This window comes from Periplaneta americana, chromosome 3, assembly GCF_040183065.1.
Source record: "Periplaneta americana isolate PAMFEO1 chromosome 3, P.americana_PAMFEO1_priV1, whole genome shotgun sequence".
Taxonomy (NCBI): Eukaryota; Metazoa; Arthropoda; class Insecta; order Blattodea; family Blattidae; genus Periplaneta; species Periplaneta americana.
The window spans coordinates 201,560,498-201,581,547 of NC_091119.1; the positions used below are offsets into that span (position 1 = coordinate 201,560,498).

General features: G+C 34.7%; 1 protein-coding gene across 1 annotated transcript in view; it reads left to right on the forward strand.

The window, feature by feature from the left end:
* Positions 1-21,050, forward strand: part of LOC138696965 (pleckstrin homology-like domain family B member 1) — a 733,810-nt gene that overhangs the window by 126,699 nt on the left and 586,061 nt on the right. The window lies entirely within an intron of this gene.

The window sequence follows — 21,050 nt, forward strand, 5'->3', positions numbered from 1 at the left end:
AAGCCTGTATCGAAATGAACGGCCACCATTTTCAAAATTGTGTTTAAATATTCATATTATGACTATTTTTCAATTTAACTTCTTTCTCTATATTGTACGCTAATGTGCTGTAGACAGTAGGCCTATACACTGCATAATGAATACGTTCGCATGGATAACTCACTTCGTGAGTAAAAACACTTATTCTTAATACAGTACTGTACTTTGATTAAAGAAAAGCCTAATGAAAATTATCAAACTCAAAATCGCGATATTTCCTAGTTTACGTAAATGGATGAACTACTTTTCTTCCTTCCTATACCTAGTAGAGTGATTTGTGTTTTACGCCAGTATCATCGAACTCCAGTCTTGGAGGGGGGAGCAAGCGGTGTTTCCGGTTCTCTAAAGGTATAGACAGGTTAATATTAAAAATGTTAGTAAAAATAAAATGATGTCCCTGTATATGTACTGGCGGACAACAACATTACTTACTTACTTACAAATGGCTTTTAAGGAACCCGAAGGTTCAATGCCGCCCTCACATAAGCCCGCCAGCGGTCCCTATCCTGTGCAAGATTAATCCAGTCTCTATCATCATACCCCACCTCCCTCAAATCCATTTTAATATTATCCTCCCATCTACGTCTCGGCCTCCCTAAAGGTCTTTTTCCCTCCGGTCTCCCAACTAACACTCTATATGCATTTCTGGATTCGCCCATACGTGCTACATGCCCTGCCCATCTCAAACGTCTGGATTTAAGGACAACAACATTAGTCAATCATAAACCAGAGATTAATATGGTATTATCATAATTTTTCATTGTGGGAGTATAAAATATCAATGTTTTGTGATAACTCGATTTCGTACAACCATGTCCATTTCCTGCCTCATCCATTGTTGTAGAAATAAGGTATGCCACATTCGTTAAACTCTTAGTCTAGTGTAGGCATTGTTTTTGTAAATGAATTGATATGTTTAATCATAAAGAGTAGATAATGAACTGAATTATTATTTTCATTTATGATAACTTATATTATGATTCATTCATTCATTCATAGTTTTCTGCCCATGGGCAGGTCTTTCACTGCAAACCCAGTATTATCCGGCCTTTCCTACTTTCTGGCTTCCTCTTTGTGTCCTCATATGATCCATATATCCTAATGTCGTCTTATATTACATATTATTTGATTTATCATTCCGCATTGTAGTTTATGTACCACAGACATACTTAAAACCAGACTCACTGTTGGCAGGCACGTCTCCAGCTCAGTGTGAAATCAGATTTCGAACCGACTGGTGTGATTGTTTCCGAAGTGTCGGGTATATTATTCTTGATCTACTTCATTCAGTTTTGAAGAAAAATGCCGCGTAAAACTCCATACGTACAGAAAAGAAAAACATAATGTGTTGAAAGATTGGGTGGAAGAAGTTGCCGGTGATAGTTCGAAAGCTCGATGTAAATGATATAAGGTGATATTAATGCAAAATATTCAGATTTAATTGTCCTTACGATTTTGCATAGAATATAGAGCCTACGAAGTGATGCATACTTTCCATAATTTAGTCTACATTTTTATAAAATTCTCCAGTTCCTAAAACTGTCTAGTTTGTATTTCAAATTTGGAAGTGATGTGTTAAGAAAAATCTTGAGTTTTTAAAGTACAGTTTAGCGGTTTTTTAAGCTTGTGCAGCGGTAAATGGAATTTTGAGTTGGCAACATTGATTGGGAAGTTTTATTCAAATGGCAATCTTCATTATAGTGGATCAAAGTAAAGGGTGTTGCTGCAGGGATATGAAAAAGAAACGCATTAATTTTAAGTGCAAAAGTTTAAACGTGCCTTTCAGAATTCAAGGATACTTTTTAATACTCTAGCGACTGAAACCGCCTCGTTTGTGTTGATGGTTGCCCGGTGCCATAGTCAAAACAGATGTTAAACTAATTGTTTTCAATAGAGACTGCATACATGCGGATTACTCCGTCTTCGTCACAGATATAAATAACTTCTTCTGGACGTTACGGTATTGTCCACTGAACGTACTGTACGCTCTGCTGAGTAATGCAATCTAGCTGGTGGAAAGGAGTGATGTTTTTCGTTTAGGTAATAGAGTGTAATGCTTTTGTGACTGGAAAGATGATGGCCTCTTGACACTCCACGGGTCACCCAGTCTGTCTCACAGCTGCTCTGACGTCATGGAGACTCGCTGTTATATCCTACAAGTGTGCGGACCGAAATGAAAACTAAGCATCATGTCGTTCTAGCTTCTAACACATTCGTACATATTTAAGTTGAATTGTTTTGACATTTTTTATTTAGTTCATATGAATGAATGACAAAAATTAAAAACAAATTTTGCTTCACGAAAGATTGATTTTAATGCATTGCTTTTTACAGCTACTAACTCTCCTAGCACTTCTGCGCTCTGTCGTGGGTTCGAACCCGGTTTTCTCCGTCCGTCACAAAGTCTATTGGCGATAGATAAATCCACAGATGATTTAGGATTATTAAATGACGGATTAAAGATAAATAAGGAGCATAATTAAAGTGTGTGTTTTTGCCATGCATTGCGTCGTCAAATTGCAGTGTTTCATTATTTAAAAATATGTTATATCTTATGTATATAGATTGTAACAGACTAAGTACAAATAGTTTTAGTAATAGAGAAAAAAGAAAATCAACAAATAATTCTCTTTTCGTTTCCACATAATATTTCGTAGTGTTTTTACTCACTGCAAAAATACAATGTTTTTGGTTTCAATCTATCTATCTATCTATCTATCTATCTATCTATCTATCTATCTATCTATCTATCTATCTATCTATCTATCTATCTATCTATCTATCTATCTATCTATCTATCTATCTATCTATCTATCTATCTATCTATCTATCTATCTATCTATCTATCTATCTATCTATCTATCTATCTATCTATCTATCTATCTATCTATCTATCTATCTATCTATCTATCTATCTATCTATCTATCTCTCTGTCTGTCTGTCTGTCTGTCTGTCTGTCTGTCTGTCTGTCTGTCTATCTATCTATCTATCTATCTGTCTGTCTGTCTGTCTCTCTATCTATCTATCTATCTATCTATCTATCTATCTATCTATCTATCTATCTATCTATCTATCTATCTATCTATCTATCTATCTATCTATCTATCTATCTGTCTGTCTGTCTGTCTCTCTGTCTGTCTGTCTGTCTGTCTGTCTAATTTGATCTGGTAATGGAAATTACGGGAAAACAGCTGGACGAATTTTAATAAATGACCCCTCATTTTGAAGCTTGGAACTCATTTCGGAAAAATAGTAGTTTTCAGTGAAATGTCAATTTTTAAACATAATTTTCCTATTTTCCAAAATCCATCTGTCGTCAGTTTTGAGAACTAGCTAATAGCATTCACGGCCGACTTGATATTCTCTTCGCTTTTTTTTTTTTTGTAAAGGAGAAGCGAAGCGAGCATCAAGTCAGCCGTGTTGCATTTCATAATAAAACAAAACACACACTACAGTAAACAATATTACACGAAGGCCGTGATCTGCAAGAATGCTGACATATTTAGAGCTCAAATTAAATTGGTTATTAAAAACTTAACTTAGTAAAAATAATTTACAGGTTCGATTCTGTGGTGTGTAATTTTCTGGGTACAGCTGTGTGTTGGATATTAAAAACTACAAAACTTGAGGTGGTTTGATGACATTATTACCATTAGAAATGAAATATTATTGTAGTTAATGCCATGATGTGACTATTTTTCATTATTTATACATATTAATGCTATATTGATATGAAAGTGAAACGTTTTGGGGTTATATAAATAGATGTAGAGAATAACTTAAATTAGATTTTGATTTCTATATTTTACTGAATTGCAGCTATATAGTATATATAGTATATGTTACTGAAAGCTATGAAACTTACGTAAGATAATAATATTATTAAAAATCAAATATTTATAATTATTAATCAAGTGGGGTTGGGTCTTTTTCGTATATTTGATGGCGGTGTGGTGTAGATATTTATATGCGTGGTTCTCTTCAGTATTGGCTCGAGAGAGAGTATCTTTCATTGTTATGGAAGCAAATAACTTTCGGAATGTCTGGTATTCTTCATTGTAAATAAATCTGAAAAATGTTTATTTGAACGTCTAATGAACTTACTTTGCAGCATTTGCTGCACAAGCCACTAGTATAATAATAATATATAATATAATATAATATAATATAATATAATATAATATAATATAATATAATATAATATAATATAATATAACATAATTTTTATATAAAATATTATCTTGTAATGAAAAAATAAATTATTTCTAAAATATCTATCTATACTAAATAAATTTTACAAGAGAAAAAATTCAGCCAAAGGGCTGGACTCGGGAAGGGTACCCAAAACGCTCATTGCATTTCCGCGTTGAAATGCAATACTTAAACGTTGACGCAAATAAGTAGTGCAACGACGATCACCGGTAATGGAGATCAAAATTTGGTCGATTTGAGATACCCAAACTTTAGCGTCATGACTCCAAGGACGGAAGGTCACCACAGTAAATGGCACAAAGATATAATTGTCTAAAAGATGAACATATTTATTGACGTTATTTTCACGGCTAATTCAGCAGCAGATGTTGCGCGTCTGGAGGTATTCGGCAAGTGAGATGGAGCTAGAGTGTCAACGCAAGTGGAGTCCCAAAGTAAAGATTTTCCTCTAGACCATGGAATTAAGGTCAGACCATCCGACCGTTTACCATCCGCGCGATGGTTCCAAAAGAGACGGGATGCCACAAAAAGTCAAAGATCTTTTAATGATATCATTGAGTGACGTATGTCTGGGAATGCCACAAACTTCATTAGTTTTTCCAGTAATTCAATGTTCCGGGTTGCTAAGTAACCACGATTTGGAGGAAGGGTAGGCTATCATTTTACCTTGAACTAAGAATGTTGTGACGTAGCCTCTTCTCGTTGTTGGTAACTCTCCATTGTAATGCAAATCGTTTTCTATTTCGCGGTGTTTTTCTCAGGAAAAATCTGGCCATCTGTCGCTTACCATATGGCATATTCATTTGTATTTTGACGTCCCCTTCCATTATAATCTGGCTTCTGTATAAAGTCTACGGATTTCTTTCGTACTTGCTAACAAGACTGTAGACGGGCGGGCATAATTACACATTAAAATCTGGTAGATGTTTTAATAAGTTGCTTAGTAGCTAATTGCTTGGCCTGTTGCCGCTTCAGGTTACTGACTTTCGGCTGTGCTTTGAATTTAACGGCGTACATTAAGCACTCAAGTTGAGATGAAGAATTGATGGGAGAAAAAGCTTCCAGATTGAAGCTGCGACGACATGTAATGGAAGGTTGGGAAATAATTGCATTTACATGTGAGAGGAATGGCAAAATAAAAGATACGTCGCCGAGGGGAGGGATGGGGACTGCTTCTTACACGCCTGCCTGCAGTTTGAATATTTATATCAATGTGAGTTCATTAGCCAGGCAGTTGGCAGTTAGACTCAGACATCAATCGAACAGTGGACTTCTGTAAATGTTTGCCTTCTTGTATGTAGTGATATTTTAATACTTTTACTATACCTTTTCCAGATGGATTTTGGAATACATATTTTGTATATCAGATAAATCATTTAATGTATTTCAGAAAACATTTGCATATCAGATAAATCAAATGCATTTCAGAAAACATCATTTATATATCAGATAAGTCAAATGTATTTCAGAAAACATCATTTATATAGCACATAAATCAAATGTATTTCAGAAAACATCATTTATATGTCAGATAAGTCAAATATATTTCAAAAAAACATCATTTATATGTCTGATAAGTCAAATATATTTCAAAAACATCATTTATATATCAGATAAGTCAAATGTATTTAAAAAAACATCATTTATATGTCAGATAAGTCAAATATATTTCAGAAAACATAATTTATATATCAGATAAGTCAAATGTATTTCAGAAAACATCATTTATATATCAGATAAGTCAAATGTATTTCAGAAAACATCATTTATATATCAGGTAAGTCAAATGTATTTCAAAAAACATCATTTGTATATCAGATAAGTCAGATGTATTTCAGAAAATGTCATTTATATATCAGATAAGTCAAATGTATTTCAGAAAACATCATTTATATAGCAGATAAGTCAAATGTATTTCAGAAAACATCATTTATATGTCAGATAAGTCAAATATATTTCAAAAAAACATCATTTATATGTCAGATAAGTCAAATATATTTCAAAAACATCATTTGTATATCAGATAAGTCAAATATATTTCAAAAAACATCATTTATATGTCAGATAAGTCAAATATATTTCAAAAACATCCTTTAGATATCAGATAAGTCAAATGTATTTCAGAAAACATCTTATATATATCAGATAAGTCAAATGTATTTCAAAAAACATCATTTATATATCAGATAAGTCAAATATATTTCTGAAAACACCATTTGTATATTACTTGAGTCAATTGTATTTCAGAAAGCATTACTTGTATATCATTTGAGGAAACATCATTTGCATATCAGATAAGTTAAGTGTATTTCAGAAAACATAATTTATATATCAGATAAGTCAAATGTATTTCACAAAACATAATTTATATATAAGATAAGTCAAATGTATCTAAGAAAACATAATTTATATATCAGATAAGTCAAATGTGTTTCAGAAAGCATCAACGATATATCATATACCAAACATAATTTGTATATCTAATAAGTCAAATGTATTTCTGAAGGCATCAATTGTATATGAGTTGAGTCAACATCATTTGCATATCAGATAAGTCAAATGTATTTCAGAAAACATCATTTATATGTCAGATAAGTCAAATATATTTCAGAAAACATCATTTATATATCAGATAAGTCAAATGTATTTCAGAAAACATCATTTATATATCAGATAAGTCAAATGTATTTCAGAAAACATCATTTGCATATCAGATAAGTCAAATGTATTTCAGAAAACATCATTTGTATATCAGATAAAACAAATGTGTTTCAGCTCTTTGCTCGACAGGATCAATTATTTCTATACTGACGCAACACTCCGTCCACTCGAACATCTGCTACGAGCCAACGCGGACATGTACAGACTTGCTACTTGGCATGTAGCCATAACATATTTCAATCATTTGTGTGCCATAAAATATAAATTTTAGTTCAACTAGAAATAGGTCAGGGCTACAGCATAGGAATCAAACCTCGTATTTTAATGTCGTCTAACATGTGATATAACATTCTTCTGCAACGAACTTTTCTTCCGTTCACCATTCCTTCCAGTGCATCCTTCAGAAGGAAGTTTCTTCTCAGCCATATTTGTTTATTGATATAAAATAAATGGAAAATGGTTGTTTAGAATAAAATAAAATACAGTTAAGGTATTTCATTTTCTTATTATTTCACATATAGGTTGTGTTATCATTACTCTATCCATTCTTGAGTAATCAAAAGCAGCGGTGGCGAAAATGTAATCGTGCGCCGAGCCACTGTGTAACCTGCAACGTGCATAGCACCTATGGAGGGAGGTGGACACCCGAAGGGGAAGTGAAGCAAGTGTCTGATTAACGGATTTTCATTTTCTTTATGTCAAGCACTTAAATATAATTTTATACAGTATAAGGCTACAAACTAATGCTTAGTACGTGTAACGAAGAAAGAAATGAACTATATCACAAAATTAACTGTCTTCAGAATGTCCCTGCGACAGTTTCAAAATCAGGAATTATGTCACTTACTGCCAGTTGTAGTTGATCACGAAGGTATTTGTCTGTCAGTCGTGATCTAAATTTGGTTTTTATTATTTTCAATGTTGAAAATAATTTTTCACAAACGTAAGTTCTAGCGAACATGGCTTCAACAGAGCAAGCGAAAGAACGAAGCTTAGGATATTTGCTTTTTGACAAAGATTTGAAAGTTCAACATTTGTCAAGTCCTTACATCTAGCTTTCATTTGACATCACATAGTAAATCAGTGAGTTCAAATTGAAGAGCTAACCGCATTATTCGTACATCTGCTGAAAAAGGGTCGACGTACAGAGATGATGATGATGATGAAGATGATAACAACAACAATAACACTTAACCTTTTAATGTTTCATCAGTAACATGTAGTATAATGCCGTTTTATGTTATACAACCGTTTTCCTCGTAATACTTGTGAACAAATCATACATTTAATATTCTCATCATATTGACAGCAAAAAATGCGTCCTCCCATCCTACTTGGAACTTTCGTACATGGTTTCGAGAGAGACATATGCCACTCGCAGGTCAGAGACAAATACAAATGGAACGGAGTTTGACTCCAGTGAGTGAGAGGGTGGGGGGTTGGCAGAGGTTAGAAGCAAGCGAAATGCACAGCTATCACTGCGAGCCACAATGTCTCGCGAGTCACGTTCTCGCCACGGCTGTTCAAAAGACCTAAATTAAGTATTATAGTATATAGTGAAATAAAAAGATGAATTTTGTTTCCTGGATTGTACACAAAAGACGTAATTTGCAAACCGCAACTGAAGACATTTCTTTGCTGTTATAAATTATTCTCTTTTATAAAACGGCAGTATGAAGAGAGTAAAGTTTCTAATATTCATTTTCTGTTTATAATGATAGTTCGTGGTATATGTATAGTTGGGTACATTCATTGTACAGGTTTTCGTAATTTAATTTTGGGTTTGAGATTTAGTGACCATCAACGGATTTGGAAGAAGGAATCATTTTATGTATTTTCAAGTTACAGTGTCGGAATTTTCTTGAAGTGACTATACAAAAAATAAAACAGTAATAAATCGTATTTGGGTTTGAGAATCCTACTACAGACTGTCCGAATACAAACTCTACTGCAGTCTTGTCAACTGAATTGTGCGCAAAGACGTCAAACAGTAGTTCAAAAGTTTCTAGACTCTTTATTATCAGTAGAAAAAGTGTTTTTTTTTTGTCGCTAGAGGATGCTGTAAAAGTGTATAAGGGTCGAATTCATAGTCGTCACTTATAAAATGAGGAAACACTTAAGTAATGAGCATTTCCTTAGCTCGTATTTGAGATCGTATTGCAGAGACGCTACTCATTCATATGCCCTGAGCATTCCCTTGACATCGAAAGAAATATGGCAACATGGCTAGACGTGAGCTCTTTCCTACATTCAATTGTTTTCCAGCGCCTTCAAATTGTTAAATCGGCTTTATTGTGATACACAAATACAGAAGTAAATATTATAGAGCTAAAAATTATACAAGATGTCCAGAAAGCATTTTACAGAAAAGAAAGAAGTGAGCTAAGATAACTAGTTATGAAATATGGAGATATCGTCGAAAGTGAAAAAAATTGATAATTTTTCTCTTCAAAAGAAGAAATTGACATGGAACAAAATTGCAGTTGAGTTTAATGCAAACTCCGGAAATATTCCTGTAAGTAAATCATTTTTATTTATTTTTCAGTTACTTTTATGCTAAACAAAGTGGAAATGATGTAATTACGCAAATTTTAACAGCTTATTTCTTGGGTAGAATACAAACAAAAATGCAAATAACACTTTGTTGGGACGTGAATACTTTTCGAAAAAAAAAATGCCGCTTAAATCTACCTGAAATGCTGCTGTATCATAAAATCTCAAAGCAACCAGTACTTTCAGCAGTGGCGAAATCGGTAAGCCTCATGGTTGTATTGTGAATTGAAATGAGAGACACAGAATATTCACAACAGTGTTCTTGTCGAAACGGTATCTCCTCTTCAATTGTTGATCATTATACATCTCTAAAGGGTTTTCCATATCTCTGATATATCTTTTGCTTGCCGAAACTCATTTTCATTTTAATTACAGAACTCGATAAATTAAATTAAATCATAATCATCATCTATTGTATACCGAATCAGCTGATTACAATGCATATGAGGAAACACTTGAGTAAGCTGACAAGCTACCTTATTTGAATAAGTGTTCACTTCAGTGGGATTTATGAATTGGAAATTATTATAAGCAACTGCTTAAGTGTTTCCTTACGATAAGTGTTGACTAAGAATTCGGCCCTAAATCTCTATTTAAGCAATAAAAGTTAAAAGAAATTGTCGCCAGGCAACACAGCTGTCCTGCTGCCCTGCTTCATAATTTAACATCGATTGTGTTCCACTTCAAATGATGCTAATGCAGACGAAAGTTCTGGACTTTCATTGTTGCTCGTTTACGCCCAATTATTTTACTTTTAGTTAATATGAAGTTGTATTTGGCGTCGTTAATTGGATCAGTGCTATGTTGGAAATGAAAGAGGGTTGTTGTAATTAGTAAATTTTTGTAGTAATTATTTTGCTTTTGTCTGTGCTATGTGACTAATTCCACAATTCCTCTCGACACTGACAAAACACTGTCTACTTTATGTGGACTGTAAAACTTTTAATTGGACTACTAATAAATAATACTACTTGCCGAAACTGAACGAACCACGTGGAAGCCTGAGTGAATTGTGATGGACGGGAGGATATTGTTCCTGTTCCCCCATGTTAATTTGGAATCAGTACACTCATTGGAATTGGAATGACCTACCGATTGGAATGACCTACCTGCAGCGGTCTTTGAGGGCCGTCCTTCCTTAAGGAGATTCAAGAATAATTTAAAAAGTTGTGTATAAAGTGCGAATTAAAATTAAGGTGACATTCAACATTTAATTTTTTAAGGTGACATGTATTTATCTAGCCTGACGAGTTACTTCCTTGCTTTGAATTGTAAATTATTTAAAAATGGCGTGTAAGAGGGTTTTAGGCTAGAAATGTTTAGTTTAAATGTAGTTCTGCTTATAAGTACAGTATGCATAAGGGTGTAATTATTTGACTTATTTGAACTGTTGTATCAGTGAAGCGAGGTGAGTCAGTGAAGTTATGGTTTTACAGTGCAGTGAACAGTTCCGATCAGTGATAATTTATAGCGTCGATGAAATGTGTTCTATAGTGTCAGTGAAATGTGTTACAGAGTGTCAGTGAAATGTGTGCTAAAGTGTCAGTGAAATGCGTCATAGTGCCACTACAGTGAGTGAGATGAGAGTAAAGTGAAAGACAATTGAAACTTATGTAGGGCCTATACATAATTATGTAGGTTGTAATGTAAAATTAGGTATATTATTTATGTTTTATTATTATTGTGTGAAATTATATTGTGTATTCTTATTGTATTGTGTATATAATTGTATTGTGTATTGTATAATATTGTATTGTGTATTGTTATTTTATTGTGTATTGTTTATATTGTGTATACCACTGCCACCGGGTGCATGCCCACTTGCAGTGTAAATAAATACATACATACATTAGAACCTGGTACCCACTTTGAAACATGTGCAGAGCAGTACACCATTTTAATGTATTACAATTTATTAATCAAGTAGCCATTAATGTTATAATTTTCAACTTCAATTTGCATTCTTATTGTGAGTACAGATGAATACAAAGATTATCGGAAGAAAAATAAAGAAGGTAAACGTGCGAATTATGAGGAACAAGTGGACAGCTTCAAATACTTGGGGTGTACTATAAGCAGTAACATGAACTGCTGCCAGGGAGTCAAAAGGAGGATAGCAATGGCAAAGGAAGCTTTTAATAGAAAAAGGAGCATCTTCTGCGGACCTCTGGAAAAATAACTAAGGAAGAGACTAGTGAAATGCTTTGTGTGGAGTGTGGCATTGTGTGGGGCAGAAACATGGACATTATGACGACGTGGAAAAAGCGAATAGAAGCATTTGACATGTGGATATGGAGAAGAATGGAGCGTGTGAAGTGGACAGACAGAATAAGAAACGAAGCTGTGTTGGAAAGAGTGAGTGAAGAAAGAATGATGCTGAAATTGATCAGAAAGAGAGAAAGAAATTGATCAGAAAGAGAGAAAGAAATTGGTTAGGTCACTAGCTGAGAAGAAACTACCTACTGAAGGATGCATTGGAAGGAATGGTAAACGGGAGAAGAGTTCTGAGCACAAGAAGATATCAGATGATTGACGATATTAAGATATATGGATCATATGAGGCAAAGAGGAAGACAGAAAATAGGAAAGATTGGAGTAAGCTGGGTTTGTAATGAAAGACCTGCCTCTTGGCAGAAAACTATGAATGAATTTGTGAGTACAGGCTAGATCCCGGACTCATTCATTCATTCATTCATTCATTCATTCATTCATTCATTCATTCATTCATTCATTCATTCATTCATTCATTCATTCATTCGTCTAATAAAGTTAAGGCCTTCAGATCTTTCTCTTTCACTCAGTCTCTTTTTGTTCGTCCAGAATAAAACGAGTAAGTCACGCTTCTTAAACATCGTTGCCTAGTTGTATTGTTAAGAATCAGTCGCTGTTAGTTGCGTTTAAATATTACCTATATACGCCCTGACAAAATATTGTTTAGCTGCGAAGAAGGTGAAACGCATGACTGTCTTTTGAAAGGCATTATAACTACTACAAACAGTGTGAAATAGAATACAAGGTTTTGCATAAGTAGATATACAGTAATACAATATAGTTTTATGAAGTGAAGATGAGAATTACAATCGATAACGGATCAATCAGACAGTTAAATTGATGTCGATTGTTGCCATCTAACCACAAGTAGTATTTGGTAGTATGTAATCCTCATTTGCACTTAATAAAATTATATTGTATTACTGTATACCTACTTTTGCACCGCCCTGTATAATAAACTAAAATAGATACAATTAAATGAGTTTATGCTCGACTATGCCGAAATGTAGTAATTATACACCTGGTAGCAGTTCTTTAATGCATGTCATTAAAGTTCAGGTTTTCGATTATTCTTGGATATGCAATCGCAAGACAACTAGCAAAACGTCACGCAGGCTGGAAATCCAATACTGTCGCAGAAGGTTATGTTCTGTTACTATAATAATTAGCTTTAATTGTAAATAATATTGAAATAAATTCAATTTGTCATCTCGTTTTTCAATGTCGAATTCAATTTCAAGGTTATATCAAGTTTAATGTTTATTTTACTCTCTAGATTATATCAAGGTCGTCGACATTCGTTGCCCGGAAAAAATCAATACTTTCGCGTCTGCGCATATCTCACAATTTACGACATTGCACAAGGTCAGTTCCGCTCCCCAGTCAGATAAGAATAACATGAATACTTATGAATAATTTCAAGTTAGAAATATGGTCGAGCATAAAAAGTCGTATGAAACTTGCCTATAATGGCAATTAAGACGCGCGTATGAAAATTATGAAACTCGCTTGCGCTCGTTTCATAAACATTCTCGCGTCTTAATTACTATCATTATAGGCTCATTGCATAATGTACTATTACAAGACAGTAATGGCATATAAAGATTCAAGTAATGTGTTCACCTAATAAATGAAAACAGAGAGAATATTACGTTGTATTTTATGAACGAATATTGGCAGACATGTAAATTAATCCTGAAATTAAGCGTCTACCTATAAATAATTCTTTAAACATACTGTAATTGCTTTTACGACAATGGTATTCCTCTTGGGGTACTTTTTTGTGGTGGGTTGAACATTTGTTTCCCTGTAATAGTAATATGCGTTACAAGAGCGGTATGTTCAAGTTTTCATGTTCGAGGAAAAGTTTCAAAAAGCGAAAGGTAGTTGAGCTTTTTTAATTTCCGAGAATTGAAAGAAAACATACCGCTCGTGTATCGTACATTATTTTGTGCGAAGATCGTTTATTACATACCTGAAAGAGGAATTTCTAATTAGTTGCAACAAAATCTCCATCTTGGTTTCTGTTCAATGACGGCAAATTTGCAAAACAAAAATATGTATCTTCAACATTGTTGCTTTAAAATGTTTTCTGTGTTTACTATACTCTAGCAGGCCGTGATATACGTCTGTCTTTTTTTCCCCCCAGTCTACGTTATGATGAGTCTGGAATCTTGTTGATTTTTTCACGGCTTCCTTAATGTTACTTGCATCAGGAATGCAGTAACTTTAGTGGAGTTGTAGAGTTTACTTAATTTTTGCAAATATTTAAAAACAATAATTAACAGTGCAATTTAGGTGAAATTGCAGTGGTAAGTTTCCAATTTATAATTATTACTATATTGAACATCTCTAAAAATAATATGTTAAAAGCCTAAAGCAGTAAAATCAATATGTCACTTAAGCGGTAAGAAGAGGGAAATTGTTATGTGTGTTAGGTTGGGAATATTGAATGTGGAATTTTAGACTTTCCGCGGATTGGTTTTGTGCGGAAACCAAGCAAATACGCAAGATCTCGCACAAAACAGCATTTCATCCGATTTCTGATATTTATTGCCGATCTTGCACACGATTAATCGAATGAATACAGTAGTTAGAAACATTACCGAATCTAAAGATTTCCCAACTTAAAAATTTTGCACGATTCTAGTTTAATATGGAATCTGATTCATTAGGTACTTCGTGGAAAGAAGACTTTATCATTATTTGCACACAATGGACATAAAGTTTTATGTCAGATAAACGAGATCTTGTTGATCAAATGGCGCAATTAACATCCTAGAAATTAAGCTGTTTAATTTCACACAGACACAGAACAATTAAGTGTTATCTTATCAGAGAGTCGGCGGTTTGCATGTGGCTCTCTTTCTGGCAAATAGCGGGTTTAATGCGGCGTGAAGGACTTCTCTAAACGAGCATTAGCCGCTGTTGGTGGCATGGGGGCGATTTTAACTGGTTCAATGTTGGCTGCATGCCCATTACACCAATACCAGTACTGTTATTATTATTATTATTATTATTATTATTATTATTATTATTATTATTATTATTATTAGCTCCTTACGTAGATGAAATTATTGGAGATCATCAGTGCGGTTTTAGGCGTAATCATCATCATCATCTGTGGTCATACAGCCCTTTTAGTTTAGCCTTGACCTCCTTAAGAATTGCCGCCCAATCTTCCCTCTCTAGGGCTCTCCGTCTCCATCTCTTAATTCCTGCTTTAACTAGATCATCCTGAACATCATCCAACCATCGTAGTTTTGGTCTTCGTGCTCTTCTTTTACCACTTAGCGTGTCATCTAGTAATCTTTTAGGAATATTATTATTGTCCATTCTGATAATATGGCCCAGCCACTCCAGCCGTCTAATTTTTATATCAGTGACAATACTTGAATATTTATATAGTTTTTGTAGTTCAGAATTGGTCCTAATTCTCCACTCTCCCTTATCATAAATAGGGCCATAAATTTTTCTTAAAATTTTCCTTTCCCACGTATTTAAGATGGTTACTGCTCGTTCAGGTAGAGTCCAGGTTTCGCTTCCAAAAGTCACTGTAGGTTTAATAATTGTTTTATAAATCCTCACCTTCATTTTTTTGGAGATATATCTGGTTCTTATAATTTTATCTAATGCTCTGAGGCTTCGATTGCCAATGGCTATTTTATCCTTGATCTCAGTTAATATGTTGTTATCCTCGGTGACTATCGAACCAAGATATCGGAACGTTGACACTTTCTCAAAAGTAACCTCATTTAAGACAACAGTTTTTACAGTATTGTCTCTCGTGGTTATGTTATTCATATATTTTGTCTTTGTTCTGTTAATATTTAAATTTGAAGCATTTGTCTCATTATGTATCTGTTTGAGGACATCATCTAAGGATGACACATTCCGTGCAAATACAGCCACATCATCAGCAAAAGCAAAGTATTGAAACATTCTATTAAATATGGTTCCCCTTGGATTAATGGCAATGGTTTTAGGCGTAATAGATCGATTATTGATCACATTTTTTGTATTCGACAGATAATGGAGAAAAAATGGGAGTATAAGGGTACAGTACATCAGTTATTCATAGATTTCAAAAAGGCATATGACTCTGTTAAGAGGGAAGTATTATATGATATTCTTATTGAATTTGGTATTCCCAAGAAACTAGTTCGATTAATTAAAATATGTCTCAGTGAAACATACAGCAGAGTCCGTATAGGTCAGTTTCTATCTGATGCTTTTCCAATTCACTGCGGGCTAAAGCAGGGAGATGCACTATCACCTTTACTTTTTAACTTCGCTCTAGAATATGCCATTAGGAAAGTTCAGGATAACAGGCAGGGTTTGGAATTGAACGGGTTACATCAGCTTCTTGTCTATGCGGATGACGTGAATATGTTAGGAGAAAATCCACAAACGATTAGGGAAAACACGGGAATTTTACTGGAAGCAAGTAAAGCGATCGGTTTGGAAGTAAATCCCGAAAAGACAAAGTATATGATTATGTCTCGTGACCAGAATATCGTACGAAATGGAAATATAAAAATTGGAGATTTATCCTTCGAAGGGGTGGAAAAATTCAAATATCTTGCAGCAACAGTAACAAATATAAATGATACTCGGGAGGAAATTAAACACAGAATAAATATGGGAAATGCCTGTTATTATTCGGTTGAGAAGCTTTTATCATCCAGTCTGCTGTCAAAAAATCTGAAAGTTAGAATTTATAAAACAGTTATATTACCGGTTGTTCTTTATGGTTTTGAAACTTGAACTCTCACGTTGAGAGAGGAACATAGGTTAAGGGTGTTTGAGAATAAGGTTCTCAGGAAAATATTTGGGGCTAAGAGGGATGAAGTTACAGGAGAATGGAGAAAGTTACACAACGCAGAACTGCACGCATTGTATTCTTCACCTGACATAATTAGGAACATAAAATCCAGACGTTTGAGATGGGCAGGGCATGTAGCACGTATGGGCGAATCCAGAAATGCATATAGAGTGTTAGTTGGGAGACCGGAGGGAAAAAGACCTGTAGGGAGGCCGAGACGTAGATGGGAGGATAATATTAAAATGGATTTGAGGGAGGTGGGATATGATGATAGAGACTGGATTAATCTTGCACAGGATAGGGACCGATGGCGGGCTTATGTGAGGGCGGCAATGAACTTTTGGATTCCTTAAAAGCCATTTGTAAGTACAGTAAGTATTATTATTATTATTATTATTATTATGATTATTATTACTATTACTACTACTACTACTACTACTACTACGAAACATCGTGTACAAATCTATTGTCAGTTTTTAATCCCACTTTTGATTAAAAATCGTCATTTACAACATTAATGTACATTATTTCGGAAACAAAAACATAACGCTTCCTGTTTTGCACATTTGCATTGGTTTTGTCTTGTGTTTCGTGCTTTATCAATATAGCAAAGCTGACAAATAATAAATTCCCTGAGGAGTACTATTGCTTTTAGGTGTAACAATGTAGTGAGGCTGTTTATCACATACATCTCGTATTTTTCATTACATAATTTTGTATTTAAAGAAGATGTATCAATTATTAGACTCTATTTTTCTTATATAGAATAGTACATTTTTTCGAAGGGGCTCACGACAGCAACAGCTTGGCTGTGGCGCATGCGCGGACCTCCCATGCAGTGCCAGCGTGATCTTTACCTGGATTTATTTTCGCTCGCATATTCCAGATCAAATCAAAAAGTTCCCTTCGTGCTCAGGCTACACATCTTGCATATACGAAGGTTAGGTTAGGGGTTTTATTAATCAAGTCCGCGCATGCGCAGTTATGATCTCACAGCCAAACTGTTCCTGTCGCGATGCACACGCAATTTTTTTCCCCCTGTCGTGACAGTGACTAGTTTTCGTTAAGTTTCGTATTGTTTGACATTTTTTTTTATTTATGTACACGTTGAATAGAACTCATAAGAATTACCTTTCTGAAATTGTACGACTACAAAATCGTGGGAGTTTATATACAGGGTGGAAGGGGATTAAATAGGGAACTTTTGAGAAATTAATCAGGGCAGTGAGTTAAACATAAAAGTCTAATAGTGTATGATTGTCGTCTTTTGAGAACGGGTTTTGAGAAATGTAGCAGTTTTAGTTGAATTTTGAAATGTTTATTCCAGGAAAACGGGAGATGTTAGCTAGGTGGTGTTGGGGCAGTTCGTATATCAAATACCAACAAATATCTCGTTTATTGGGAAATGCGTGTTATTATTCGGTTGAGAAGCTCTTATCATCCAGTCTGCTGTCAAAAAATCTGAAAGTTAGAATTTATAAAACAGTTATATTACCGGTTGTTCTGTATGGTTGTGAAACTTGGACTCTCACTTTGAGACAGGAACAGAGATTAAGGGTGTTTAAGAATAAGGTTCCTAGGAAAATATTTGGGGTTAAGAGGGATGAAGTTACAGGAGAATGGAGAAAGTTACACAACACAGAACTGCACGCATTGTATTCTTCACCTGACATAATTAGGAACTTAAAATCCAGACGTTTGAGATGGGCAGGGCATGTAGCACGTATGGGCGAATCCAAGAGTGCATATAGAGTGTTAGTTGGGAGACCGGATGGAAAAAGACCTTTAGGGAGGCCGAGACGTAGATGGGAGGATAATATTAAAATGGATTTGAGGGAGGTGGGTTATGATGATAGAGACTGGATTAATCTTGCACAGGATAGGGACCAATGGCGGGCTTATGTGAGGGCGGCAATGAACCTTCGGGTTCCTTAAAAGCCATTTGTAATTAAGTAAGTATTGGTTTCTTGCGTAACATTGACTATTTAGCCGTAATTTTATTGAACGTCGGTAATAAAATCTGTGGCAGGAAGACATTGCAATCGCCCATGTTCACTGCTTCTCTTCGTTTTTACTTGTCGCCCATAAATTTTTGAAACACCCTGTAGAACAGATTCATTAGTCGTGAATTTATATAGAATTGAGTACATCTACATGGACTTCGTTGAAAGCAAGAGAGAGAAACTGCTTGGGAAAGAGTATATGAATGAGTTTCGAACACCTTTTCAAGGAAGAATGCATACAAATTGGGTAATTAGTCCTAAGAAATTGACTCGAGAATGTGATAGGAATTCACACATCGTGCGTAATAACATCGGTGGCGGCTTGTGTCATGAAATAAACATAAACCAGACGAAAATGAGGAGTCGGAAGGGATTGTGGTTGATGTAGAGAACATCCAGTTTTGAGACACGAACAAAAAGACGGTTGTTATTTTATTGGATATGTTAGTGTTTCAGACGTAACACATGTCTGTTTTTTTCTGTGGGGTAATTGATGAGGTGGTGATGTGTTACGACTTCTTTGTCGGCATTTGAAACTCTAGGCCCCTATCCAGAGTCCATGGCCCCGTGTCTCCTCATATCTGATGAAAGCCCGAAGAAGAGTGATATGGACGGTTGTTTGGTTCTTATCCACAAGCTCTGAGTATAAACATGGACGTAGACAGAAAGATCACAGCCTTGTAAAATTTTCTCCGCATAGCTGCGGTTATATTATCAAATTGCCCAAAATTGCTGTAGAAAAACTTGTTCATAGAGTATGTATGTAGCTCGGTAAACTTGATGTCCATTAGAACTGCGACCTTGAGACTGTCAGATCAAGACATATGCAACGTGTGTTTTCTTTTTTTGAGTGTTAGAAAGCTGATACAGAACCATTATACGACAGGCTTATGGCAGGCAAACGTGAAATTTTAAGCCGAATAATGGTCAGCGTGGCATATAGATTCTCATTAATCCACTCGTTTAGGCGATTGAAGAATTTTCTACCCCTTTTCCATGAAAAAAATGTTAGTGCAAACACTCGTGATGCCCCACTTCGATTACTGTGATATTCTGCTTACTGACCTAAGCGTTACTTCGGCGCAGAGACTACAACGTGTTCATAATATGTGCGTCCGTTTCGTCTGCAATATTCGCCGGGCTGATCACGTAACACCATCCCTCGAAATGTTGTCCTGGCTCCGTCTAGAAGATCGTAGGAAAATCCACTGTCTTTCCCTTCTCTTTCACATATTGCATTTCTCCACTCCTGTCTATCTTGCGTCTCGTTTCCAAAATTTATCCACCCATCATAACCTAGACACACGATCACAACACTCCTCAATATTATCCATTCCCTCCCACCGAACATCCTCATATTCATCTTCTTTCACTGTGGCTGTTCTTCGGCTTTGGAATTCCCTACCGAGTAATGTCAGGGACTGTCAGACATCAAACCAATTTAAGAATAGGCTAACGAAATATTTTTCTAACAATTCTTGTTAACAATAATAGCTGTTTCAGGTTTCTTAATGTTTAATGGTTGTATATATCACAGATAAATATCTAAATTATATTATTATTATTATTATTATTATTATTATTATTATTATTATTATTATAACTATTTCTTACCAATGTTTATTATTGTCACACTAACATTACTTATCCAACTTTCATTATTTACTTTCATGTTGTTTTACGGTCTAGATATTAATGTAATAACTATGTAAGCAATTGTATTCAATTAGAATTAGAGTCTGGCTGGGCGGAAGAGAAGGCCTACTGGCCGTAGCTCTGCCAGATTAAATAAATGAATTATTATTATTATTATTATTATTATTATTATTATTATTATTATACAGAATTTTAGATACTTGCAAAGTTCGAAAGGAGATATGAAATCCAAATTTTCATTCGTGCAGAATAAATTATTTCGAAATTTAAATCGGAATTTATTATTTTCTTGTGTTATATTCGCTGAAAAGAATTCATGTGTTTGATCTGAAGATTGATACTATATAAAATCAGCGGTGTTTTAAGGTAGCCGGGACGTTTGCACATTTAATCTTCTAGATCAGCGTTTCTCACACTATGGTCCGCGGACCACCTGTGGTCCTCGAGGTCTGCCCTTGTGGTCCTTCAAAAAAGACAGAAGAAAAAATAAAATTCAAACGAATTGCGTATCACACTATAGCTGAAAATCTCAGAGTTTGTAAATGACACATGGCAATCGCCTTTCACTTTTTCTCCCAGTACTGACATTTTATGAAATGTATTTACCCTGCCCGTCTATCGACTTCCCACTCTTCTCTCAGAAAAAAAAAAAAAAAAAAAATTAAAGCACTATGAACATGGTGTTTCTCGCAATCTTTTCCCTGCACATCTGGCGCCGCGCCTGTAACTCAGCTAAGGACTACCCGAATTCATAACAGAACCAAAGTACCAACCTTTTCATGTGTTTATGACTTTCTTAATAGTTTGCACATTGAAATGGTCACGTAAT